The sequence below is a fragment of the Pan paniscus genome, chromosome 4 (genome assembly GCF_029289425.2).
Source record: "Pan paniscus chromosome 4, NHGRI_mPanPan1-v2.0_pri, whole genome shotgun sequence".
Taxonomy (NCBI): Eukaryota; Metazoa; Chordata; class Mammalia; order Primates; family Hominidae; genus Pan; species Pan paniscus.
The window spans coordinates 25,835,870-25,863,676 of NC_073253.2; the positions used below are offsets into that span (position 1 = coordinate 25,835,870).

Here is a 27,807-nt window from a genome sequence, read left to right on the forward strand (position 1 = left end):
TGGTTTTAACCAAGTATCTGGTAAATCCTATAAAGGGTGGTCATATATTTGGATGATTAAATGTAGCAGGTATTCAATAAATTGTGTTGAACAGATGAACAATTCAAGTTTTTACTTTTCTCCTGTAGCAGTTTCTTACTCTTTAAAGCTGAATTTTACAGATATTTAGCTAAACCTATTTTTACTATTTCATGTAAACAAGTCTCATATGTATATTAAGCTTAGGTGCTGGTATTTAATAGGACTAAATCTAAAAGGCAGTGTAAGAACATGAGTTTTGTAATCATAGTGACTGATTTGAAACTCAGCTCTACAACCTTCTAGTTCAACAATATTTCAGTGTTTCAGATTTTCCACAGGTGTATAATAGCAAACAATAACAATATCTGCCTCAAAAATATGGAAGGAATAAAGCCACAAATATATGCAACGCAATTAGAATGTTGCCTGGCACACTGAAAATGTTAGCTTTTACTAGTACCCAAGTAGCCTGAAGCTGAACTCTTCTCTTGTGCTTAGACCTATCATCCCTACTCTTGACTAGATGATTTCTTGGATGCATCTGAGGGAATTTTAGGTCTTCACTCTAAAAGAGAGATGGAGGATCAAACATGATTTTCATTTAAATAATATAAGCACAAATTAATATTACACACTGCCGGGATACACCTAATGATTAGTCCCCAGGCTGATCCATCATCAGTAGTTTGTAGCTACATTGTTCCTTACCCTAGAGTAAAGCTGAAGATACTTCTTTCTTTAACAAACTAGACATTAATTAAGCTAGGAAGGGGAATAGAAAGTATAATTGCTACTGTAAAGCATAAAGAATGTTACAAATAGCAGTGAGCTTACTAATGAGGAAATAAAAAAATACAATTCCTCTTCCTAAAAGATAAAATAGAAAAGCATCCCTTTTGAAATAAAGGTACTTAAAGTTGTATTAGAAAAAAATTAGCAAAACTCTATTCTCCATTTCCAGATATTTGATTCTTAGAACACAAGTAACTTTAGGGCAAAATTGGATCATATTCTCAGAAGTCAGGCACAGTAACAGTCATACACTAAAGTTGGTACCTTAATTTTTCTCCAAATTACAAAGCATTGTTATTATATTTTTATGTTACCTCCTGGGTATTCTATTAGTACTGTCCCTTTGTCTAATTTTCCTCTTTTCAATATCAGTTCATTTGCCTATGCTCACATCTTTAGTATTACCTTGACCTCTTCCTTAATTCTTACATCAAATAAGTCACAAGCCATTTCACTTTGACACTATAATAGCTCTAAATGAGCTACTTTTGTACATTTCCATATAGTATAGCATTATAGTTAAAAGCTGAGCCTTTAGAATTAAGTGACCTGTATCTAAACTTCAATTCAGTATGGGATCTTTGGTCTGTTTCTCATTTATAAAATAAAGATGAAAATATTACATACCTCAAAGAGTTCTTATCAATATTAATGTGGCAGTCCATGAAAGGGGCTTTGATACAGTGCCCACTGTGGAAGGCCTTAATAATTATGGCTATTATTATTCTTGTTGTTACCACTGGTGTTTCCATTGTCACTAGTCTAATCAGATCTCTACTGTTTCTTTTCTGGATCACAACAATAGTCTTTCCATCTTAAGTCTGTCATCACCAATTATTCTGTACCGTATTGTGAAATTAATCTGACTCCATAGTTCTTATCAGATTACTCTCTGCCCCCAAATGGCCAAATTACTTATCTTGGAACAATGTATCCTACACTCTGCCTCAACCTCTCTAACATTTTCTTATTCTACTCCTATATACTACCTAATGTCTTAATTGAAGTGCATACCATTTTCTGAACATGCTAGATACCGTCCTGCTTCTAAAAATGCTTTCTGTGGCCAGGCATGGTGGCTCACGCCAGTAATCCCAGCACTTTGGGAGGCCTAAGCGGGCAGATTACGAGGTCAGGAGTTCAAGACCAGACTGGCCAACCTACTGAAACCCTGTCTCTACTAAAAATACAAAAATTAGCTAGGCATAGTGACATGTGCCTGTAGACCCAGCTACTTGGGAGGCTGAGGCAGGAGAATCGCTTGAACCCGGTAGGCGGAGGTTGTGGTGAACCAACATCGTGCCACTGCACTCTAGCCTGGGCAACAGAGCGAGACTCCATCTTAAAAAAAAAGAAAGAAAAAAAAATGCTGCCTTTTAACCATTGGCAATTGATAATAATAATTTGTTAATCCTTAAAGAATTAAATACTATATCAAACAACACATCTTTCATTAAGTCTTTTTTGAGTTCCAAGTCAGAAGGAATCCATTGTTGCTTTCGTTAAATTGCTCTTCTATAATATTGTATACTTTCCTTGGGTTACTTATCTCTTTTCATTGATGTATTATATACTATAATTATGGTTGTGCTTGTCTTTTCTCCATGAGTGCACTGTAAACTTCAAAGGGGTGGGTCCTATGTCCTAAACATATTTTGATAATGTAGATCAGCGTTTACTAGAATGTAGAGGGTACAAGTATAAATGCAGAGGGTAAAAGATGTTTTCAGGTGGTGCAATTGGAACTTTAAATAACATCGAATCACAAAGTAAGAAATATATTATCTTCTAAAAATCCTATGGTACCTCAAGAAAAAGCTCACAATTGGGTGCTATCTTTAAAACCTCCGTTAAACATATAGTCTTCAGAACCTGCAGAAATCAGTGTTTTCTAACCAGTGCTTTGTCTTGTATTCATTTCATATGTTTCTAGTTAAGAAACTATGCTTACTAAATAAAAGTAGAGGTGGTTTGGAGATTTGGCAAAAGTAACTGTAGATAGGTTGGAAATGGCCAGAGGTTGTTATATGTCTCTACTGGAGTTTCTGCTAATAATGGGCACTGAGCAGGTTTTAGGTGATTTCTTAATTCCATATGCCTCAAAAGAGAATTGTTGCAAAAGGGTGCCACTAATTCTTATCTTTCCTTGCCAGTCAAAATGACCCAGTAGTCCCCACCATCATCTTTTTTACCAGATAAAATTTTCCAGAATGGTCTTCAAGTTACCATTTACAAGCCAATTGTTTTCATTTATCCTCTTCTACACAAAAACTGTTATTGCTGTCTTCTAGGAGACACACATACATTTATGTTAAAATGCTCAGGATTTTCTTTAGACAATTTGCACAAACCCTGAGAAAAACCGATAAATCTTATTTTCCTTTGCAAGGAGTTGATTGTAATGAGGTTATTTAACAACCTTATTGTTAAGCAGAAAATTAGAATTGCTACCAACTGAATTGTGTCCACCCTAAAATCCGTGTGTTGAAGCTCTAACTTCCCATGTCGTAGTATTTGGAGGTGTTGGCTTTTGGAAAGTAATTAAGGTTACATGAAGTTCAAGGGGGAAACGCTCGTGGTGAAATTAGAGCCCTTATAAGAAGAGATACCAGAGAGCTTGCTCTCCCTCCGCCACGTGAAGATACATCCAGAAAGATGGCCATTTGCCAGCCAGGAAGATAGCCCTTGCCAGAATCCAACAATGCTGGTATGCTGATCTTGGTTTTCTAGAGCCTAGACAGTAAGAAAATTATTTTTTGTTGTTTACAACACCTAGCCTGTGGTATGTTGTTAAGAAAGCCCAAGCAGACTAATACAGTTATATAACTTGGCACAACTGTATCAAAATGGGACTGGATGACATTCATAGATGTGTCTAGGAGCAGGGAACATCTCAGAGAATGCATTGCTGTTATGGCTCTTCTACTGCCACTTTTGGCAGTGGTGTACCTATTAGAAATGGTGCTGGCCATCCCTGAAAGCCTGGATAGAGGAAGATAGTCAATGGCCTGAGGACAGCAGGCTAAGAAAAATATTTTCCTGTTCCCAAAAGAAGATAATGTAGTCTCTGAAAAAAATCTTTCTGTGCAAGCACCTAAAAGTACGATAGCACTTGAATGAGGTGAACATTTCTACACCTAAATATCCACAATGTTATGGAAGACCTGAGTACAAAGAAACCAGTATGAATTCATCTTCTACTTTAAGACATAAGTTGATACATCTAAGTGGATAAGGTAGTCTATTAAAAGGGGATTTGAACGTAAGTTTTGATGATTTTTCTAAATATTATTTATTTTAAAAATTTCTTTTATAAGATGAGGAATGATTGCATAACATCTTAGAATTGTCCCTGTGTTTGTCTTCATCAGTGCTTTGCCTGAGTCAGCCATGGTTCACCATGAAAACACGATGAGTCACACCTGCATCACAGTTGATCATGATCTGTAGCAACTGATGATATTAAAGCAAAGACTGGGTCGTTTGCTGATTATGTTTTCTTCCTGGCAGTTCCAGTGTCTTCTGTAGTGTCATTGAGCCCTCCACCATCCCATCACCTTTGTTTCTTTGTTAATCGTATTCTGCCACCACCTGTTTTATTTAGAAAACACAAATAAATAAACAACAGAAATTTAAAAATATGTAGTTTCAACATTGCTGTCAGTCCAGGAATTGAAAATATTTAGTTAGATGATTATACATCTTCACCAATGTCAGATCTTCAAAAATCCTAATTTTAATAAATTATTTGGATAAAGAGAGAAAACAGACTATTTACGATAAGAAATCACATTTTTTCTGCATGAATATTATCATTGAAAGCAACAGATTTTTAATGTATACATATATGTATATATACACATACATATGTATACGTATATGTATATATATGTATGTGTATATATACGTATATGTATGTGTATATATATGTATTTAACTAACATATGATTAGATTTTCAGCTAAAATATAATTCTGGATAATGCACTTGGGAGATATAAAGTCCAAATTTGTGTGTTAGTTCTAGACATTTTTCCCCACTAAGAAATTTGTTGGAAACTTTTCCTCTAACACTTTGAGATCATAGAATGTGATACAAGAAACTGCAATAAGAAAGTCAGTTTGAAGCTGGGCACCGTGCCTCACATCTATAATCCCAGCACTTTGGAAGGCCGAGGCTGGCGGATCACCTGAGGTCAAGAGTTCGAGATCAGTCTGGCCAACATGGCAAAACCCCGTCACTACTAAAAATAGAGAAATTAGTAGGGCGTGGTGGTGCACACCTGTAATCCCAGCAACTTGAGGCTGAGGTAGGAGACTCACTTTAACCTGAGAGACAGTGGTTGCAGTGAGATCATGCCACTGCAGTCCAGCCCAGGTGACAGAGCAAGACTCTGCCTCAAAAATAAATAAATAAATAAATAAGAATTTAAAATACAAAAATAGAAAGTCAGATTGAACTATGCTTATTTTTATTTTTTTCTTATTTTTGAGAATTAAGTAAGTCTGTTTACAAGAAAACAGACTAAGTTATTACCAAGACCCATAAACTCAGACTCCAAATGCCAATTGACAGAAAATAATGTGTGATGTTCAAAAAATGCAAATTTATTTATTTGTTTAATTTTGAGATGGAGTCTTGCTCTGTCACCCAGGCTGGAGTGCGACGGCATGACCCTGGTTCACTGCAGCCTCCACCTCCCAGGTTCAAGGGATCCTCCCATCTCAGCCTCCTGAGCATCTCAGCCTCCTGAGTAGCTGGGACTACAAGCGCACACCACCATGCCCGGCTAATTTTTTGTATTTTTGGTAGAGATCAGGTTTCACCATATCGCTCAGACTGGTCTTGAACTCCTGACCTCAAATGATCTGCCTGCCTTGGCCTGCCAAATTGCTGGGATTACAGGCAGGAGCCATTGCACCCAGCCTGCAAATTTATTTCTGATGCAAAAAAGTTAAGTCTTACAGGAGTCACTTGTTTGTATAAATGCATCATGTGACAGGTGCTACACCAAAGAAGACAATCTTTGGAGTCTCACAGAGTTTTGGAAGCATTTATTTGATGAGCAATGAAGTAATGTTAACCAAAGCAGAAACACTGTTTAAAGGCAATCATCTCTCCTAAGATTATAAAGACAGGTTTAAATGGCATACTATGCCAGTCTGGCAGGAAAGGAATGTAGAATCTAAATTATTAATATCTTTTGTCCACAAGCAACATTTAAGAACTGATAATTGGTATATTAAGCCCTTGTTAGTTTTTATTTTTTATACTGACAGATTCTAATTAATGGGACTATAGAAGCTTCATTTTATTCACAAAATTAATTTGGCTTAAGATTCAAGGAAATACCTGTATACCTTTACTTTCACAATGTTTAGGGTCACACATACCAACAAGAGCATCCCATGTATTTTTCAATGGACAATATTATTCCACCAAACCAGGAATGGCAAAGATGTTTTGCCACAGAATATTCCCTAAGGAGTGGCTAAATTTGAAGACACTCTATCTAAATTTACATTAGTGTTTTCAAACTTCAGGAAGCTTGCTAATAGTTATGTTCATTAATTGTATTCCTTTGGTTCATTAATTTTATGTTGTTGACTTCAAAACTGACACTGTACTTCCAGCCTGAAGATTTTGTCTTCCTTTGCAATTTTTTTTCATTATCACAACGGGTCTAAATTAGATTAAGCTACATTCATGGCATATACACAAAATTAAGTAAATAAAGTTTGTCTTTTATGAATGAACTGAAAGGATTACCAATGAAGAACAGGAACTGAAAATTCTTCTACTGGGAAATACTTTGCCCTCTTTTTAATGAGGTGAAGACCCAGAGCAATAAGACTTATGTTTGATAACAATCATATTCACATCAAATAAGATTGTGTGACTATCAAAGAATCTTATAATCAAAGGATCATGTTTTATGCACCAGGAGATGAGGTTCGGGCAAGTTAGACAAATCATCAGTCAAGAGAATACTTTGTTAAAGATCGAGATCTTTTGGGCACACAGTATTATTTTCTTTGTGTCGTTTTCAAGCCTGTATCTGTCTACAGAGAAAAAAATAGATATCTCCCTCATAAGACAATGACAGAAATAGTCTGTGGATATGCATCTATGTCCAATCAGCAACAATATGCATAGTAATGTGTCGCACAGCTTGTGTAATGAAGTTCCCAGCGTGCAGTCTGGAAAGGTATCCTCCAGTGTGTAGGGTGATTTATTTCCTCTGTCGAGGCAGGACAGCCAGGACTTGTCCTTCCCTAGTCTACCTGCAAGAATACTCTGTCATCTTGGGAAGTGGTAATGGGTTCTGCAAGTGCTGAACAGGGCCACTGTTTTGAACCCTTCATTTAGCTGGTCTATTTCCCATCTCTTTTAATTCTCTGACTGGAGCATTAATGGGGATTTCTTTAAAATCAAAGCAATCTATAGTAGGACTACCATTTAGTACTAGTGCCTTGAAAGCAATATTTAGAATGACAAAAATAAAAACACTTTTGCTATGGTTAAAAAGTATAGAAAAAATGAGAAAGCAAAGCATCATATATACTTTACAACATTCTCTGTAGTAGGGGTGAGAAGAAACAAGAAGAGTGTATGCTTCCCAAAGCTGTTGAAGTCTGTTGTATTTATGGCAGCCATTATTTCTGGTGCTAAAATGTAGCTATCAACTAAACAGTTTTTCTTGGCCCTGTTTATTAGATTTTGACCTTGAATTTTAATTTCTTTTTCATCTTTTTGGATTATATGAAAGTTTATCCAACAATAGCTATTTTCTTTAAAAGACTGCATATTGTAGTCTAAGTAAAACTTTTATTTGGGGAACTTACAAGAGGAAATAATTCCTTATTTTTCAATAGATGAAAACCTTTGTGCTGAAAAGCTAATATGATGGAAAACAATTATTTTTCAAGAGAAATACAGAAATTATCTTAACATCCAAATCAAGTATTTCTGATGAAATTTTTAAGAGGCTTCTGTCTATGATGTCTATTTTAGGCACTTATTTGACCAAATCCATTGAAGTATAATGTCACAGTTAAGATCTTGGGACAGCATGTGTTTGGGTTTAGAATCATATGGGTCAACAGCACTACTTCTTACTAGCTGCATGACCTTCGACAAGTTGCTTGAATGTCATATTTCTTTATCTCTTAAAATGAGAACGATAATCTCTTGGTTATTGTAATCCAAAAAGTTTTACAAAATTAAATGAATTAATTTTATCGAAGTTTTGGTACAGCAACTGGCACCTAGTGAGTATGTATTATATGCACACTGCATTCAAGAATGAAGCATGTTGATGTCACTTCTAATTTCTGTGGGACAGCAATTCTATATTTTTCCACCTGGGCCACTAGAATGGTTTGCTCTCTATCAGTTCAGATTCTAGTTCCTGAGTTCTACATTGCTGTTATGGATGTATTTCTCTAATGTCCTTTTAGACATTTCAGACAAGTATCTTATTTTGTCTTCAACAATGACTTATAGCTTACCATGCAGTGCTTGGTAGGATATTGTTTCAGAGACCAAATCAGCTCCTCCCATTTGGACAGTGATATTGATCTAGGCATTGTCTTTGAATTACAGAGATTTTTTTCCAGTGGCCTCTTACATCTATGCTTATTAAACCATTTTAAGTGTAATGGGAGGAGGAAGAGCTGATGGCAGTGAGCAAGATTTGTTAAAATTTCTATTGACAGGAACCACTGTTACTCTAAAATTAAAAATCTTAATATCAAGAGAAGTTTCCTTTATTCTTCAGAACCTATTCTGCCTTTCTCTCTATCCTTTCATTGAGCTCTTATTCTGGCTAGGACTTTTCACACATTTACTAAGTTAATCCCCACAATAGCCATGTGAGTGTTGGTTATTAATCCTGTTTTAAGGGGAATGTCTTTTTGAGAGGTTAAGTAACTTTCCCAAGGTCCACACAGTGATTAGGGAAGAACCAAAAATTAGACTCAGTCTTGCCTCCCTCCATGCCTGTGCTCTTCATAACATAGGTTGAAAAATATTTCTATTTCTTGTCTATATTTATTTTAGTTGAAAATATTTTGAATAATCTTTGAATTGGGCTTTCTTAAAAATGTCAATATTATTAATTAAATCTTCCAGTCATGTCTTGTCTATGTTAGTGACTTTCAGGAGAATGCAATTTCTGTGACTGAGCAAACTTAAATTTGGGTCAAATTATTCTATTTATGGTGAAGAGAGGTTAAGAACCTGCATTAATAGAAAATCAAACATTGAGATTAGGATCTAGAAGATCAGAATCAGGTTGTAAGGTCAAAAATGAGATGTAAAATATTAATCAAGCTGTCATATTAAAATAAGGAACCTGATAGGATAGGGCAAGGCTGCTTCCTAGATCAGGAAAATCAGTGATTACAATCAAGAAGATGAAGGAAAATATTTATAGATATAAGGTTCTCACCTGAAGGTATAGCAGGGAGAGAGAATGCTTGAAAAAGCTATGTAACTTTTCTGACCCTTAGTTTTCTCATATTCAATTATGGATTCACGGCAGTCCCCTCTTATCCACAATGGGTACGTTCCAAGACCCCTAGTGGATGCCTAAATCTGCAGATAGTACTGAACTCTACATATACTATGTTATGGGGGTTTTCTTTTTGGTTTTATATTTTTATTATTTTTCTTGTTTATTTTATACTATTTTTTTAAATGTGATAACCCAGACAGCTGCTAAGTGACTAACTGCAGGTACCATATACAGTGTGAATACAGTGAGATGATTCACTTTCCAGTTGGGATGGAGTGGGAAGTCTTGTGATGATGAGAGATTTCATTATGTTACTCAAAACAGCTGACAATTTAAGATTTGTGAATTATTTTTTTCTGGAATTTTCCATTTAGTATTTCGGGGTCACAATTCACCATAGGTAAATGAAACCACATAAAGTGCAACTTCAGATAAGGGGGAGCTACTTTAACTCTTTTCCATTAGTTGTGAGGATTAGACAAGCTGCACGGGGTATGCCTAACACAGTTCCTGGTACGTGGCTGCAACCTACAGAATGTCCACAATAAGGAAAGAACACCTGAGGGTTTTGAATATTTGGTTGTGACCTTGACTCCACAGCTTAAGATTTTCTATAAAATAGATTCCTCAAACACCAAAGTGTTCTGCTCAACACAGACTGACGTGGACATTCATGTGTCACATCTTCCAGTTCCCCATAAGTGTCCCCATGAGTGTTAATGGTTTCTACATGAATAAAGTTTAAAACTTTAAAAAATGGGATATGCATAAAATGAATACATGCCTTATATATTTTTATTTTTAAAGTTAGATTAACAATGTTGTGGAGTCACAAGATAGTGAAATTTACTTTTTAGACTGCAATTTCAAGTAAACACGTTTTTAGGAAACTACAAAATGGCGAATATTACTTAACATTTTACATATTGAACACAACTCTTGTTTTTGATACTTGGGGGATATGTTTGTGCCAGATTTAGATGATAGGCAAATAAAATTATATCAAAGAATATTGGTTGAGCATTTCAAAAAAAAACCAGCAACAATCCTCATGCTGGTCACTGAACATCTAATATGTTCACTGAACATCTAAGTTTAAAAATCCAGTGTGTTCAAACTCATTCAAACCTCTTTTTCTCTCCAAATAACCAAACAGCTAGATTGAATGTTATCAATATTTTATAGTTCCACTTTTCTCTCAAGTGTTGGTGATGGGAGCATCAGAGGCAAAGAGGGTATAAAGGGAAAGAAGAGCCCTGATAGGAATCATCTTTCTAAAACACATCTGGTCACTTTATTTCGGTGTTCAAATCCCATCAGTATCTTCATTACCTATATATAAAACCCAGATTCTCTGTCTAGTAGACCAGGTTTTTCATGACCTCTTCCACCATATGTACTCTCACCCTTTTCTTTTCTTTTTTTTTTTTTTTTTGAGATGGAGTTTCACTCTTGTTGCCCAGGCTGGAGTGCAATGGCGCAATCTCCACTCACTGCAACCTCCGCCTCCTGGGTTCAAGCAATTCTCTTGCCTTAGCCTCCCGAGTACCTGGGATTACAGGCATGCACCACCACGCCTGGCTAATTTTTTTGTATTTAGTAGAGACGACCTTTCACCATGTTGGTCAGGCTGGTAACAAACTCCTGACCTCAGGTGATCCACCCGCCTCAGCCTCCCAAAATGCTGGGATTACAGGCATGAACCATCACGCCCAGCCTACTCTCAATTTTACAAGTGGACTTGAAAAGCAGATTTACTCAAATAACTCCTAAATGGCCATGTTTTGCTTCATATATGTCACTCCTGTATTGAAATGCCCCTTCCCATCTGGTGTTGCTTAAAGCACTTCTGCTCACACTTGAAGACATAACTCTAGTGTGACATTCTTTGTGAGGATTTCCTTAACTGTCCCCTACACGGTTTACCATTTAACAAAACTGTGTTACTCTTATTTGTTTCTGATGCCTCAATTAGCCAATTAATTGCTTGAAAGTGAGAATTCTGTCTTAATCTCCTTATCCTCAAATTCTAGCTCACTGCCTAGCTTCATAGTGGATCTCACAAAGTACTGTGTTGAATAATTAATTAAGGAATCCTCCCATGAGGCAATTCCATGGTTCAGTCTCGAGCTCTGCCTGGAATGTGAGGAATATGGAGCATGGTAATTTCTATTAGCTCTTAGAGGATTTTAAGTTCCTTAAACATAGGATCCCAGAAATTTTCAAAAATATTAACATAATAAAAATATGAGGTCACATTTTTAATGGTGATAATAATATCTATTTCCATTTAAAGTTTCAAATTGATGAAACTGTTAGGCAAATAATTTCCCCCTTTGAAATAGAGTAGTGTGAACAGTTTCTAAAACATATCGATTAAGTTGTGAGTGGTGTCATGACTCAATCATTCCACTTGTTAATCAACCAAAAACTCCTAGGAATTGTGATCGTTGACCATTATATAATTTCAGATGTTTATTCTTAGTCATATCATATTTCTTTTTTTAACAGATAATATAATATTGATAAAAGACAGTAAACATAACAAAGTGAAACAAAGAAGTGTAAGGAGAATATAACCCTATCAAATTGTCTAAAGATGATTTTCAGTTACTTTATCTGATCAGAATCCTAAGTAGCACATCAAGATTTGTCCCAAGTACTGAAAAAAGCCAACGTTAAAATAAAAATACACGATAAATGCATCTGATTTGTATCTTATCTATTGAGATGAAGCCTCTCCTTATATAGCCATCCTGTGTCATTTGTGTACAAGTGTTTGCAAATAACCTAAATTTTTAAAATAGTTATTTGGAAGAAAAAAGCATAAATATTACATTTTAAAAAGTTAGTTGTTTCTTATCTTTTCTTATCTTTAAAAAAAAAAAAAAAAAACCAGAGCCTTGCTCAGTTGCCCAGGCTGCAATGCAATGGCACAATCACAGCTTACTGTAGCCTTTTTTTTTTTTTTTTTTTGTAGAGACAGTGTCACTATCATTGCCCAGGCTGGTTTCAGACTTCTGGCCTCAAGTGGTTCTCTCACCTCGCTCATCTCGCTGCCTCCCACAGTGCTGGGATTATGGGTGTGAGCTACTGCACCTGTTCTATTTTAGAAAGTTTTTAATGAAAAATGTGAAAACTCAAATTAGTAGTTCAGTTAAGAAGTTTTGTTTACTTTCTATTAGAAATAGTTATATTTCAGTCTACATGCTGATAGACTTTCAGTCTCCAACTCAGATATATCATTTTAAAATTATTAAAGATGAAGATATTTTCATAACACAGCTAAGTTACGGAAAATGTTATGAATCACTTGCTATGTAGGAAAGGTTGAAATCTATCTTTACATGCTACAAAACTTATCAGAATATGAAAATCAATTTTATAATTCAATCTTTTCTAACATGCCAATATAACTTTAAAAAATATTATTCAAAATAATACTTTTATTACATTTCATATATACACATTGAATGATAAAGAAATTTTAGAAAATAATAAAAGTGCTTTGCAAAAGTGCATGCTTCTGTGAAAGGTGTTCATTCATGAGTTAAAATCTTGGAAAACACCCATATAGTTGAGTATAGAATTTGAGAGTACAGTTGGATGCTGTGAAAAAGTATTCCATTCACTTCCACTTCAAAGGCCACAATGTGTTTGTGGTCTTCTAACTATGGAAACTTTTCAATTAAATTATAAAAGAGAAGTCATAATTGGATGCTCTAGAAATCTCTATTACAATTTTGAATAATGCACAATGAAGCCATATTGCATAACAGATGCATTTAAATTTGTTGATGATTCACTCAGAGGACCGCTTTGGGAAGATTAACACCTCAATGGAATCTGATTATCGAGCTACTATCTATCTATCTATCTATCTATCTATCTATCTATCTATCTATCTGCCTATACATTCTTATAAGCTACGAAAAATGGCTTTTTGTTGTTGCCCACCATAGCTAAGCTGCTTATATTTTTGGTCAGGCTTACAGGCAGGGATGTAGCAGAGATATAGCTAATTGGGTTGGAATAGTTATGCCACGCCACTGAAGGCTACTATTTAGTGACTTGCAATGTTATTTTAATTATGATTTCTTAGTATTCAAATAATAAAGAGCAATTTTAAAAATGTCTGATTATTGATATCCCATTATATATTCTGTAACTCAGGCTCAGCGCCACCACCGTTTTATACCTCTCCAGAAAACACACATCCCTGGGAACTTGTGCCTTGCTGTTAGCCTTAATCCCTATTAGATCCAATATTCTTTCTTTCTCCCTGTTGCCTCTACCATTTATTAGAAAAAGATTGTATTTTCACTGATACTTTAAGGTAACCATAGTTTCTGCATATCAAAAGAGACTTGCTTGCTTTGTTACCAAATGAGGAAATAGCAGAAGTAAAACTGCAGTCAGAAAGAGGGTCTCTGGGGCAGTTATATAAGATGACAATATATTGCTTAATTGGTTGAATATGATAACAAAGCAAGGAATGAATACTGGATACTTTGCTTTCAAAATATGTTTTGAACTTGTATTTTTTTCCCACCGGATTCTACTAGATTGTCAGTATTTTGGTAGAAAATTTCAATATATTTTCAACTTGGGACCCAAAGGGCTATACTACACTTATATATTTATTTATTTTAGCCCATGACTAATGAATGCAGATCTTACAGAAACTGAACCAAAACAAACCACAACTCTATCAGGCTTGCCTGATATTTCAGAAGGCTTCTAAAAATTAGGTGGGTTTTTAGTAGACACAAGCAAAACAAACAAAAATGTGAACAAGTCGCAACTTCATTTGTGTTTTATTAAAGTCATTGTTTGGATGGTTCTTATTTTTTTAATGTTAGATTTCTCCTGCTGAAATGACAGACCAACCCACTCACTAACAGCATGTGTTTCAATGGAAGAATTTCTATTTTCTTCCAGCCTGAATTCAATGCAGTCTGATCACCAAAGCAAGGTAATGTCAGCCCAGCATGCATGTGATTTAAATACACAAGACTTGCATTTAAAGAACATTTAATATCCTCTTAGTTGCCCTTAGGTAAAAGAGAGTCCTTAAATCCATTCTTTTGTGGTTCTGCAGGAATAGAATAATAGAAAATTAAGAGGATTCTTTTGACTATGAACTTCAATACTGAAAGCCAGATGAGGAGTGCAATATATTGACCCTTTTCTCTTGTCTTGCTCCTGTACAAGGAGAGCCCAAAAGCAAAATCTGTGGAAAATAGCTAAGTGTTCATCCGTTAGCATTTTACCATTCAGGTACTACTAATACAAATTCAAAAAATGCTAATAAAGTCTGAAATTTCCCAGTAGGGGAGTAATGGAACACTTTTTTAAAAGGCACTTTCAGTTAATGACTAAGGCATTTTTTGCTAACAGCAATTTTGGCTTCTTATCCCAGGTGGAGAAAAATGCATTAAACAGGAGATTAAAATGTCCTTTCAACTGCTTGGTAATGCCAGCTGCTGCCGCAGGCTAAGGCATCCATGAAGTGGCATTTAGTTGATGGTGGTTCTGTTCCAGGGATGGAGCGAGTAAGAAAATCCCACTGGATGGGGTCTCTTTAAATATGCTGTATACGCACAAATAGCAAGTGTAGGAGCTGGGCTACGATGGTAAACTGTACAATCTGTTCATTGCATTTTGGTTGCTAATTAAGAGGTGACATACAGTATGAATGCACAGAACCTGTTGAAATTCTGTCAGGCTCTGTCTTTGCTTTCACATGTTTGAATGCTATTTAATAGGGCATCTTAATTGAAAGCAGAGAAATATATAAAAGTAGAGTACAAATATGTTGGATCAGGATTCTGCGACAACAAGTGTGTATGTTCATGATTTCTAACCCCTTAGTGCTTCTCTCTAAGACAGCTACTCTACTTCATAAACACAATATGCAAATGCCGTGATTTTCTTCTTGCTGTGGGGGATAGAGCTAGAGTGGAAAGTTGGAAACAGAACTTGCAAATACAAATGTGAACTTAACAGTGACTCTGACATAAAGGAAAAATGGCTTTTCTTGCCAAGAAATACCATTTTTATGAGGAGTGTTTAAGCAAAGAAAATGGAAAAAAAGAAAGGGCACTTAGTTTTAACAATGCATTGTGTGTGTATATTTATATAGCCAAATGCATATTTTCTCTAAGCTTTTATTCAGTGTATGAAGCCAGATTAATATCAAACTTTATTTTCTGAAAATTGGATTCATAAAGATAATGAAAGAAGAAAAAGACACAATAAGAAATAAAACCTTTGGTCCCTCTGAAGCTAGCATTGCTTGAAACAGAAACATGCTGAAGTTTGGCATAAATATAAAAGTCTCCAGAAGTGAGAATTCTATCTCTATGCCTTAGTTTTTCCATTTGAATAAAGGGGTTAATGAGTTAAAAGACATGAAGCACTGCATTTGCCTGGCACATAGAGAGTGCTCAACATTGTTCTATCTCTTGTGGTTGTTATGATTTAGTCTGTGGAAATGCCAATATTATGGAATCCGGTGGTGGTAGGTTTTCTTCACAGAATTCTCACTGTCCATCATTTCTTCTAAAGTTAAAACTATTTGAATTTGTACTTCTCCAAATGACAGGTGAAAGGTGACATTATTAAAACAAGTATATATACATCCACTTGAATAATCACTTACTGATAGCTTCAAAAGGTATGTTTTGAGTTTGAGAGTTCCTTTCAATTTCCATTTGTACTGTTCACATCTTCTCCATCTCCTGGTTTATTTTACTGACAGAGTTGGGAAGGATCTCATTTGATGCCCAGATCCATTAACATTCCGTCTTAAATTTCAGCAACGTGTAAGTCAAAAAGATACATAAGATACAATGCCAGAGCAGTGAGTTAATCTGGAGCAGTTGTGATACATAAACTATCAGTATTGTAGACCTACAGTAGTCTGAATTCATATCCACTTAAACTTAAACGGTGGGACATCAAGAACATTATTACGTAAATACATGAAAGGTAACTTTTGAGAAAACGACTCCAGCAAAAGTGTTATTTGAATTTTTAGCAATCAGTCCTAACTGATGCCCTCTTCATTATAAAAGGTTGAAATTTAGGGAATTGGAAGACTGAATAGTGATTTGTAACTATAGGTGAGTCTAGAAACAAGGAGGGAGGGAAGAGGGTAGAGTTCTGATAGTTGGTCCAATCTCTGGAGCCAAAATCCAAACACCTTTATATGAAGGTATAATATTTTTAAAAATATATGCATCAAATTATCAAATTGTCAGAAATTGTGTTGAGATGATTCTTCATAGTTTCACCACTGTCTTTATTATTGCTGGACATAGAATTTTCAAGAAATACTATTTCTAGGGCATTGAAAGCTATGAATTGCTGCCCTCGGGGCTTAAATCAGGATGAGCTGAGATGATCCCCGAGACAGCTTTGAAATGTCCTAGCTCTGTAAAAACAGAGCAAAGTACTTGTACAAAGAGTTCTATGGTGAGATGCTCTAAAATTCTTTCACACGTTGAGTAAGAATGAAAATATTGTTAGAGATTTCAAACTCCTAATCACTAAGAAAATAAAAATTATACTAATGCCTTTAATTACAAGTCGCTTCACAATATTACTTACCGTAAGATTTTAGTTTTTCTTGGTAAATGCCAGTTAAAAACATAGCAATTACATGTTCTTACAGATTACTTGGCGACTCTATTTCTAAAGTTTGCATGACTTGCCCTCTGATTTTATAACTGAAATAATCTCTTTACCCTATAATTATTTGCTATGTAAATACCTGTCAATAGATGATTGACACTGGCCATTTCCATTTAATTAAAAGGTCAACACCAACATATAAATACTTTTTATTTAATGATATTTGTGCCTATAACCACGCAGGTAGCTTAGAGTCCAAGACAAATTTATTTTTGCTGTGCACACTGAGACACACAATATGAATTTGGTGTCACAGCCATATAACATCAAATTCCCCATGTGGCCTTTGTAGACAATAAATAATAAATACACATAGAAATGCTGCATGTAAAATTATTAATCTGTGTATAAACTTATCCAATTTTTGCATAGATTCAGTAATAATAAGAAGTGGGACAAAACTATTCCAGAGAATTTCTATTTAGGTACCAAAATGAACATATATATCTATTTGTCCTCTTAGCATGCCTCTTTTGAGCACAGCAAAGAAAATAGAAAGTAGAGATGGATAGGACTTATAAAATGTATTCCTCTGTTACTAGGAGCATCTGTGGGGATAGAAGGGTGAAATGGAGCAGAAAGACAGAGGAGGTCAGATGGGTTATGTGATGGGAGTAAAGAGCAGGCTAATTGAATTTGCAAATGATATGAAATTGGGAGTTGTCAGGAACAGAGGGGAAGACAGACTGAGTGTTAGTAGATGACTTACTTAAGAAGTTGGAGTGAGTTGACATTCTGGAACTTTGAACATTTATACTTTGCATATTTTTGGCTTCTGCTTTGTTCTTTTCCATAGGATTTATTAGTTGCTGTCCTTGAAAATATCCAATAATTATTTTATAGTCCATTCAACAAATATGTACCCAAAATGTTCCAGCCCTTTTTCACCCCAAGGAAGTACATAGAGATTAAAATAATCATTATTTTTATAGCTTTCCTGGCTTAAAGACACACTTGGCCTGGAATGTTTTCATTGAGGATAGGACGCATGGCAATTTGAGTTATTTGGGTGCTACCTGGCTCTTAATATGAAATTTTTGCAAAAGCCGATTCAGAATTTAATCTGAAGGAGAATACCACGGAACAATTTTGCAGATCATAAGCATCCCTTAAATGGGCTATATACAAACAGATGGAAACTAGTACAGTTTTTGGTGAATTAATAGTTCAAAACTGCCTCATCTATGTTATTCATCTTCAGATAGAGAAATACATTTTATACCTCAAAGGGTTTGGCCTCCTTTGCCATATATGAAATGTATCATTCTTGCTTTAATCAAGTGTAGCTTGATTTTTGAGTGATGTAAGTGCCTGATTGTCAGTCCTGGAAGGAGAAGCCCCCTTTCCTGAAGTGGGTAGTGAATGAAAGATGTCAGGTCCAAGGCCCTTTGTTCTCACCCTCATTAACCTTCCTTTGCTTTACCTCTTTCCCACACAGCTCTAGTTACTCCAAAAACAAACAAACAAAAAAAAAAACAAAAGAAAAAAAAAGCTCTGGGAGTGAATACAGACTTCATAATATAATACGAAATGAAGAAATGTAGGTCATGAAAATTTCAAGCCTGATAGAAATAGTTAATGCTCATTTATGCAATGACCTCTGTTGTTTAATTTATTTATAACTTCTAAATGTTATAACATTCTTTTCAAACTTATCTCCTGACAGTTTTCTTATAGTGCCCTGGGGAAAATTTTAAACTTGAAAGTTTCAACATTTTTGATTTATCGAAGTAAAAGAATTTCTCAGATTCTCTTTTCACTGGGTTTTACATTAGAGAGTTAATATAACTAAAAAAATCTCTTCCTAAAAAAAAAGTAAATCACCTCTAGGCTGAGACTGTATTTGGAGAGCTTCTGCTCTAAGGCAATTTGAGGCTATTTACATAGAGGGGGAATCTGGAATTTGTAACTAAAATTATTTAAATGACAAAATTTGTTAAACTGGATGTTATGATAATGTCTGATGAACATATACATTTTCTAAAGAAAATTAGATAAAACCTAATTTGGTTAAAACTCCAGTGTATTGTGAAAAAAAGACTTTTTTGAGGGTATTATTTTAGAAGTGTTCTACAGACTGTGAAGTCTCCACTTTTTTTTTTTTTAAAGAAAGATGCTTATTCTTAATTACAATAACTGATAACATTGGTTTAGAGGGACAAATCATTTTACAGCCAAATTGCCACTATTGTAGTATTCAGAGCCAAAGTAGAAAATAATATGAAGAAATTGTGTCCTGGAATTTATTTTTTAAAGTATTCTTTACATATTAAGTCACCTATATGTCTGTGAGTCTAACATGTCACCTTAATAAATCTCTGCATGTTTTAGAGCTATAACTTCTTTCAAGTTCAGCAACAGCACTAAACTGAGCCCCCTGAAAGCTTGAAATTTAGCTAGTGAATTGAATATGATTAACATTCAGAGTTCAATAATGACTAACATTATTGCCATACTTCCTTATGCACCCATATATGTGGGGCCCTAAATTACCACCCACTGATTACTACTTAATCTAACAACAAAATTGTAGGTATATTGCTCTTGTCACTAAAAAGGCTGTGGACACATTCAATGACTGTCACTCAGCTGAACTAGTCCCAGAGTGATTAGACAGCTGCAGGCCATATGGAATATATCATTTCTTTAAAAAAATGGCTTTTGGGGATGGAGGCTATTTTATTTGTTGTACATCTCTCTCTGTACGTGATTGTGTGATTTAGTTATTTTGAGATAATAGCTTAGTATGAAAATTATATCATGCAGAAATTTTAGTCCACCTACGTTTCATGACATGTGTTGCCATATTTTTTGGATTGTTTATATTCATAGGTAAGATATTTTTAAAAATGAAGGAATAACTTGAAGTATAAGCTAGATTTCTAATGATGAAGAATGTGTTTTCTTGCTAAAAAGCTGAGCCATGCTGTTCCTTTTTCTCATGCTCTCACTCACCTCCTCTGTACTTCTATTCCACTTACAGGCTTTATCTTCAAAACTCATCTAAGTGTCCTTGCATCTGTCCTTAGATTTGGTCAAGTGTGGTTCTTAGTCTGGGCCCTATGCTGTGGAGACCCTGACTCTGACCATCCCCTCTGTTGAGCCCCTTCCATTGGGCCAGCTCAGGTGGCAGGCCACTGGGGCATGAAACCTCCCCATTAGATAATGTCTCAGCTACTCAGGACATGAGAATTTGCTGCCTCAATATGCCTGAAATCACTCCCAGGGCCTATGCTAGGTGATCCTCCTTAGGGCTCTTCCAGAGGGCATCATTGTGCTTTTCCCCAGGGGCAGAAGGAGGTGGAAATATGTTAGCTGAGCACTAAGTTGGTGTTCTACAGGTAGAAAAAGGAATGGTGGGTGGTTTCCCAGTAGCCTTCACTGAACTCATGCTTAGTCCTTAAAAGCGGTAGCTTGAAATTATTTACCAAGAAAGGTAAATTTCCCAACCTCCTTGATAAGGTCAAATGCCTCTGTTATTAGTATAGGCCTTCCAATGATTATGTGGCAACCCTTGCAGCAGTTGTGATTTTACACTTCTCTTTGTGATTACATTTTTCTTTTATGTAATTGATGCCCATCTTGCTACAGGTCTGTGACCTTAATTAAGCCAGAAAATAGGTTTTTTCCACTATTGTATACTCCTGCCAAATACATTGGGAAAGCTCATAATAGCTTCCTTATAATGAATGAATAAATGAGGATGTTCTTGCTTTATAATGTTCCTGTGAAAACTAGAAGACCAATGACTCTATGTTGCATTACTATATGAGGCTTGATATATATTTGGTAGCTACTTAGAAAAAAAATTTGTTAACTAAGGGTTGTCCAACCAAGCTGTTAATCAATTTGAGTGAATATTACCTGATTAACATTTGTGTGATATCAATTATTTAGTAGTCAAAAATATTGCGGTTTACAAAACCTATTTTAATCTGCCTTACTGAAAAATCAATACACTTCACTGAAAATCCAGGGGAATTAATTGACCTATGTACATACGGACCTAGGAGCTCAAATAGTAACATCAGTTATCTTTCTCTTTCCATCTCTGGACGCTATGTTAGCTTTGATCTCAGGCAGACATCTTCCCCATAGTTACAGCAAAAATTCCAGGCCTTACTCTCACAGCCCAGTCCTGGGTCACATGTTCGCCTCTGACCCATGCAAGTCAGACTACCATAATACAGAAATTAAAAAAGAAGGCGAAATAGGTTCCTGAAAAGAAAACTAGTGCACTTTTGCTGTAAAAGCACAAAACTATTAACAGACTCTACAAAACAGAGATTCTTGATTCCAAGTGACTTAATTTAATGATTTTCAGTCAATTGCTGCCATATGATCGATTGGTCACACAGAAAGAGAACGAGCAGTATACAATGTTGCTTTCTAGCCTGTTTCCTGAAGGACTTCCTCAAGCATCCTGTCTACCTGTTCCTGCTGCTATCACAAAATATCTCAGACTGAGTAATTTGTAAAGAACATAAATTTGTTTCTTATGGTTCTGGAGGCAGAGAAGTGCAAGATCTAGGTGTCAGCATTTGGTGTCAGCTGCATCCTCACATGGCAGAAAGGCAGAAAAGGGCAAAGGGGACTAGGGTGTTTCCTTTAGCCTCTTGAAGAGCACTAATCTATTCAGGAGAGTGGAACTCTTGTGACTGAATAACTTTCCCCAAAGCCCCACCTCTTAATGCTATCACCTTGGGGTTTAAAGTTCTAATACATGAATTTAAGAGGAACATGTACATTTAACACATAGGACATCCTTAGGCTTTACTTCGAGGGTGGCCCTTCATCACTTCCTCTGGGGCTGAGAGGTAGGCTGCCCCAGTGAGTGTCAGCCCAGCCATGCTCCTGGGGCATTTATGGACTGTTGACCAAAAACCAGAGTTAAGGAAAGGAGAAGAGTGAAGCTGAGAAGAGCAGAAGGAAAGACTGGGAAAGGAGAAGAGTGTTAGAGTATAGCACAGTCTACAGATTACAATGCTCATGAGACCAGCAAACCACTTCTGCGGGTAATTCCAAAAGAATAATCCATTTAATATTGTGGGAAAACGCAGCATTATTTGAACAAGTGTAACTCCCTAGGGTACTACCCTGAAAAATAAAGCTAGTTTTTGTATGTTTGTTTAGAATAGAGAGGTGATTAAGTGTACAGGCTTTGGAGTCCAGTTTTCTGAGTTTAAATTGAGGCTCTGCCAAGAACCAGCCTTGTGATCTTGGTCAAGTTGCTGAATCTCTCTGTCCCTAACAGTCCACATCTTTTCTTTGGAGATATTAATATTATCTACTTAATGGATTTGTTATAAGAAGTAAATGGGTTGATACAAGTAAAGATTTAAAGCACGGATTGGAACACAACAATCATTTAAAAGTTGGCATAGCTATCAGAATGCATTTGTAAACAGAATAGTTTATATATATTAGATACTAAATTATTAAAATGGGTCTCAATCTTTTTAGACATATGACATAGTGAATCCATAAAACTTTGACTAATGACTAATAAGGGCAAGGGAAAAAACAAACAAGTGGTACTGACTGCACTCAGTATTATGGAATCTTATAAACTAATCATGGAATGTGCCCTGCAATATGGAGTTAAATTTGTACGTTTAGGACACAGACCAGCTCTGTGTATATATAGGTTCAAAAACCATTCAGTCCAAGCTTTGAAACTATTGGACTCTGTGAAACTGCAATGTGGTAAGGGATCAAAGGATGAAAATGTCAGTGCCAATAAAGACCGTTTCATGGATTTAAAAGGCTGGTATGACTTGTGTAACAATTAGCATGCAGGAGACAGCCACAAGTTGTGAGCAAGCAAAGAAAACAGATAATAGCTTTCTAACTGGAAATCAGCAAAGTAACAAAGAATATCCACGTGTTTGAATACTTATTCATTTCACCATTTGTGCATTAATTAATTAATTAATTTAACACACTGTGATTGAATACTTAAAATAATATACCAGTGCTCAGAATAAAGAAATACAAACAAGTGCCCCTGATTTCAGAGTATGCCATCTACTAGTATGGAAAAATATATATATATATTCCACTTCTACTTGTGAGGAATCAAAATGGCTTCACAGAAAGATTGTCACTAGGCAGAAAGGCATTTCAGTGGGCTAGAAGCCTGATGAAAGGCACATTTGTGGGAGGACAAGTCCTCTGGTATGGCTGTAGCCCAAGGTACAGGGCCAAGGGAAGAAACAATCATTAAATGCCCCAAATGCTGTGTAAGATTTATTTTATTATACATGTGTTAAAGAGGATTTTATTATGAGGCAGGATCAACAGCTTTGCATTTTAGAAAAATAACTTTAGTGACAATATGGAGGTCAGGTGGAGGGTCATAAGACTAGCAGCAGAGAAACAGGTAAGGAAATGTCCTCAGGTAAGCTATACTAAGGGCTTAAAGAGAAGCAGTGGTGTGGCTAGAGAATTTGGTGATTGGGTGGAAGTCTGTGATTGGTAGTATCATTCACCACAATTGAGAATAGGAGGGGAAGTAGATCTTGAAGGAAAGATACTGAGGAATATGTATGGGAATTGTTGAGTTGGAGATGCCTGTGAGCCATCCAGGAAAAGCTCAGGAGGGTGGTATGGGATAAAGTTATAGAAATGTCTGTTATTAGTGGACAGAGAAAGGTAGGGTGAGTAGAAAGAAAAGAGCAAACCAAGGACAGGCTTTGAAAATCACTAATTGCCAAAAAGTATAGAGAGGAAGAAGACGCATATAGGAAACTGGAATAAGAAACTGAGAGGACCAGAAAAAAACTTGTATCATGAAAACTAAAGTAGTAGAGAGTGGATGACGCTGTCAAATGCTAAATGGCCAAGCAAAGAATTCCTTAAAAGGAATCTACCAATGTGTGTGCATCAGATGAGAACGATTACAATGGGAATAAGAAATATGGCCACAATATAGTATTTCTGGGCCACTTTCTGAAATATCCATCTGGTAATTGTAGGTTTTCCCCCAAATTGTCTCTTTCAGAATGTCCGCACAAACCTTCCTATATTTCCTCTGTGTTCTTATAATTTATATGATCCTAATTAAGATAATCCTCTAACTTTTTGGATTAGAAATGGAAAGATATTACTAAATAATTTGTACGTATGATTTATTACTGAATAATATTAAATATATGAGAAACTTTGTATAACTCATACAAACATTATGGAGTTTCAAATTATAGCTGTCTCCATACAATTTGGGCATTACAGAATTGCCTTTTATTAGGCCTGTAACTCCAATGACAGTGCAAGTCACTATGTACCATCTAAAATTAGCCTTCCCCACCAGATGTCTGTGGAAAATCCCATGCACTTCCAGGGAACTTGTGAATTCCTAGGAGATTTACATTGTCTGGTTCCAAGCTTCTACTCTATCAGTTCAGTTTATGGACCATCTCACTATCCTCCAGTGCTGATATCATCTGTTTTCTGTTATTTCTATACCTACAAACTACCACCTAACATCTTTGTGCTTAGAAGCCTTTGCTAAAGTTTTGGAGAGATCCTAGAGGTTTCAGAAAGTTTTGCCTTTTAATTGTGAAATGTGAAGCCCTTCCAAGATGACTTTCTGAAATCTCAGGTTCAGAAAGGGGGTCCTCTGGCTGAAAGGCTAGGACAATAGAAAATGTGTACCTCCAGCCTGAATGGTAGAAAAAATCAAAGGGAAAAGAGCATTAGGAATGGCTGTTGAGTGAACAAGCCAACTGACTGTCTACCATTGACACAGGTATTAGTTCATCCTCACGTGAATCCCATGAGGTTAGATTATCATGATTCCCAGTTTTATAAATGAAGAGAGTATGACCCAGGAAGATTAATAAAAGCTAAAAGCAAGGAGGCAAAGTCATTCTTAAACTATACTTCCTTCTTATTTTAAGTTCTAAAAATTGCCAACAAGCCACATGTGAGTCATGACACTGGTCAGAAGAAAAGCAGCAGTCATTTCTTTGGCCTTGTGCTTCCCCTCAGCTATTCCCTGAACATTCACCCATATTCTTGTGTACCCAGAAAACCTAGTCCTTCCTCTCTTTTCACAATCTCATCCCGGGAATTCCCATGTCATCTATGAGATTCTCCTGATTGTCCCTATACTAGTAACTTTTGTCTCCTTCAAATGCTAGTATCTTTTAAGTTGTAATAATTTATTTGATACTTGTTACAAATTTTCTGTAATTTCCATTTTTAGTTTCCATTATGTGTCAAGACTTTACACTTCGTAAACTTCTTAAAAATAGAGAAGATAGATCCTATGAATTATAGCTATATTACTCCTACTTTCTTTTCTCTCTGTCCAAATTCTAACTATGTGTCACTTAAAAGACTGGGAATATGATGTCTCTCATAATGATATGCAAACAGGATTTCAAACATAATTCATTTCTCCCAAACTATCATCATTGTTACAAATAAATATTATGAAACTGAAAGTCAGTGGCATCTAATGGCTGATCTTCTATGGGAAATTACGGCCCAGTCCTGCTTAGATAAAGCCTTTTAAAACAAGATTAAGAAGTCAAAGTCCTTTGTCCTTCATGTAATATTTATTGAGCACCTAAAATGTTCTTGCACTATGCAAGATATTGAGGTTAAAAAGGTAAATGACAACATAGCACCTGTCATCTTGGAGCTTATCACCTAGTAGGAAATGCCAAAAAAGGAAACATTCAATTAACTCACAGTGTGGTATGTATCCCTAGTTTGCCTGGAACCTGTTGTCTCCTTTACAGGATTATTTCCTAGGAGTTTGAATCTTTTCCACCCCCATTCTAATTTTCAGATTTATTTCCTGGAATACACCAGAATGCTTTTTATTTATACTTCTTTTGAATGGGCAACTTCCAAATCATTACTTTATTGTGTCTCCCAGTTCATGTTTGCTGTGCATTTTAAAGCTTACCCTCTATGGTAGGCTGCTTCTAAAATGGCCTCTGATGATCTCTACTTCTTGGTATTTACTCTCTTGTGTAATCTTCTCCCCTTGCTTGTGAACTAGAGCTGGTAACTTGCTTATAACAAATAGAACGGAAAAAAATAATGGAATGTCACTTCTGAGGTTAGGTTTTAAGACTATAAACTCCATCTTATGCATTCTCTCTCTGATTTGTCTTATTTGCTTTGTCATATTGAGAGTGGCTCCATGAAGTAGCCTATGTGGCAAAAAACTGAGGGTGACTTTCAACCAAAGTCAGCATGAAACTGAGGAATTCTTTCCAAAAGCATGGAAGCAACTGACCTGCCAACAATCACATGAGTGGGCTAGGAAAATAACCATTCCCCAGTAGACTTTCCAGATGACGTTGCATCTGACACCTACACTAATGCCTGACTACAGTATTGTGAAAGACCCTGAGAAGGAGGACCCTGGTACTTTGCACCCAGGTTCTTGACCCACAGAAACTGTAAAATAGTAAAATGTTGTTTTAAGCCATTACATTTGGGGTTAATTTGTTAAACAGCAATAGATAACTAATACAGCTTAGAACACACAGGATTTGTCATCTTGATACACAGACTTGAGGCCTTCTCTTCTGCCCTCATTGTTTTTCCCCAGAAGTCTTCCTAACTTCTTCTTAGTATGTTCTACACTTTAGCTTTATCTCTCTTTGTTTCTCTTCATTTCCAACTTTCTAAATAGCTAACACTATACCGAAGTATATTAAGTATACTAATTCCATATAGGAGGCTAGATTTTGACCACCACTGTAAGAAAATTAAGCTTATAATACCCTATAAGCTTCCTTTTTGTAGAACAGAGGCTTGAAGTCTTGGAAAATAGCCCCTGGAGACAAGGCTAGTCATCAATCTCTGTTACCTAGATGATTGCAATAACTTCCCTATTGGTCTTCCTGACACTAAGGACTCTGTCATCTCCACCGCAAGTCAGTAAGAGCTTTCTGAAATTCAGATCTTCTCATTGCAATGCTATACATCCTTCCTCCACACACACACAAACTTAAAACACTTTGAGAACTTCTCGTTAATCTTAGATAAAGGACAGAAGATCTATTCATGACCTACCAGGGCCTACAAGGTCCAGCAAGCACACATATCTCCAGCTTGGTGTTTCATACCCTTCTCATTCTTTCTGTCCCAGTCACTGCTGCTCCTCATCTGTGCTCCCTCTGCAGTAGCGGATTTCTACACCCTGTTTCCTCTGCCAGGATTACTCTTGCTAACTGAGGCATGCTCATTTTCCAGATCACAGCTCATTACTAAGATTTTACTTCGTCACTCAAGTTTTCCATGATCTCTTCTTCTATGTTCACATATTACCATATAACTCTCCTCCACAGCATGTAACCCCAATCACAATATTAAGCACTTTTAGTTAAAGTATTCAAATTAACATTTATAGGACTAGACTATTAGCTCCAGGCAGGTAGCATATAATTTATTTACACTTTGTGTCATAATGCCTGGCAATAGTTGGCGCATGGTAAATATTTGTGAATAAATGAACTAGACAGCACTCAAACTGTTCTTTGTAGTAAATTATATTATTATTAAGCTGAACCTTAATAGAGTATTAGTCTTGTTTTTCATGTAATATGACCACAACATAGACAAGGAGATAAAAACAAAAGGAAGAAAATATATTTTGAAAGCTTGCCATATATGTATATGAATTACATTTTTCTGCACCTATGTCTTACATGTTAGTCCCACTTTTATGCTGTATGACATTCATACATGAAAAACATAAGAATTCAGTGTTAATATGTAGCATGTTAAATTTCTGGGCTATTTTGACCAAGC

The 27,807-nt window shown here is 35.8% G+C and overlaps 1 long non-coding RNA gene across 1 annotated transcript in view; it reads right to left on the reverse strand.

Annotated features, from left to right (window-relative positions):
- Window positions 1-27,807, reverse strand: part of LOC129397749 (uncharacterized) — a 550,258-nt gene that overhangs the window by 12,385 nt on the left and 510,066 nt on the right. The window contains exon 10 of the long non-coding RNA XR_010112187.1: window positions 4,236-4,404. This is a non-coding gene — a long non-coding RNA (uncharacterized LOC129397749). The remainder of the gene's footprint in view (window positions 1-4,235; window positions 4,405-27,807) is intronic.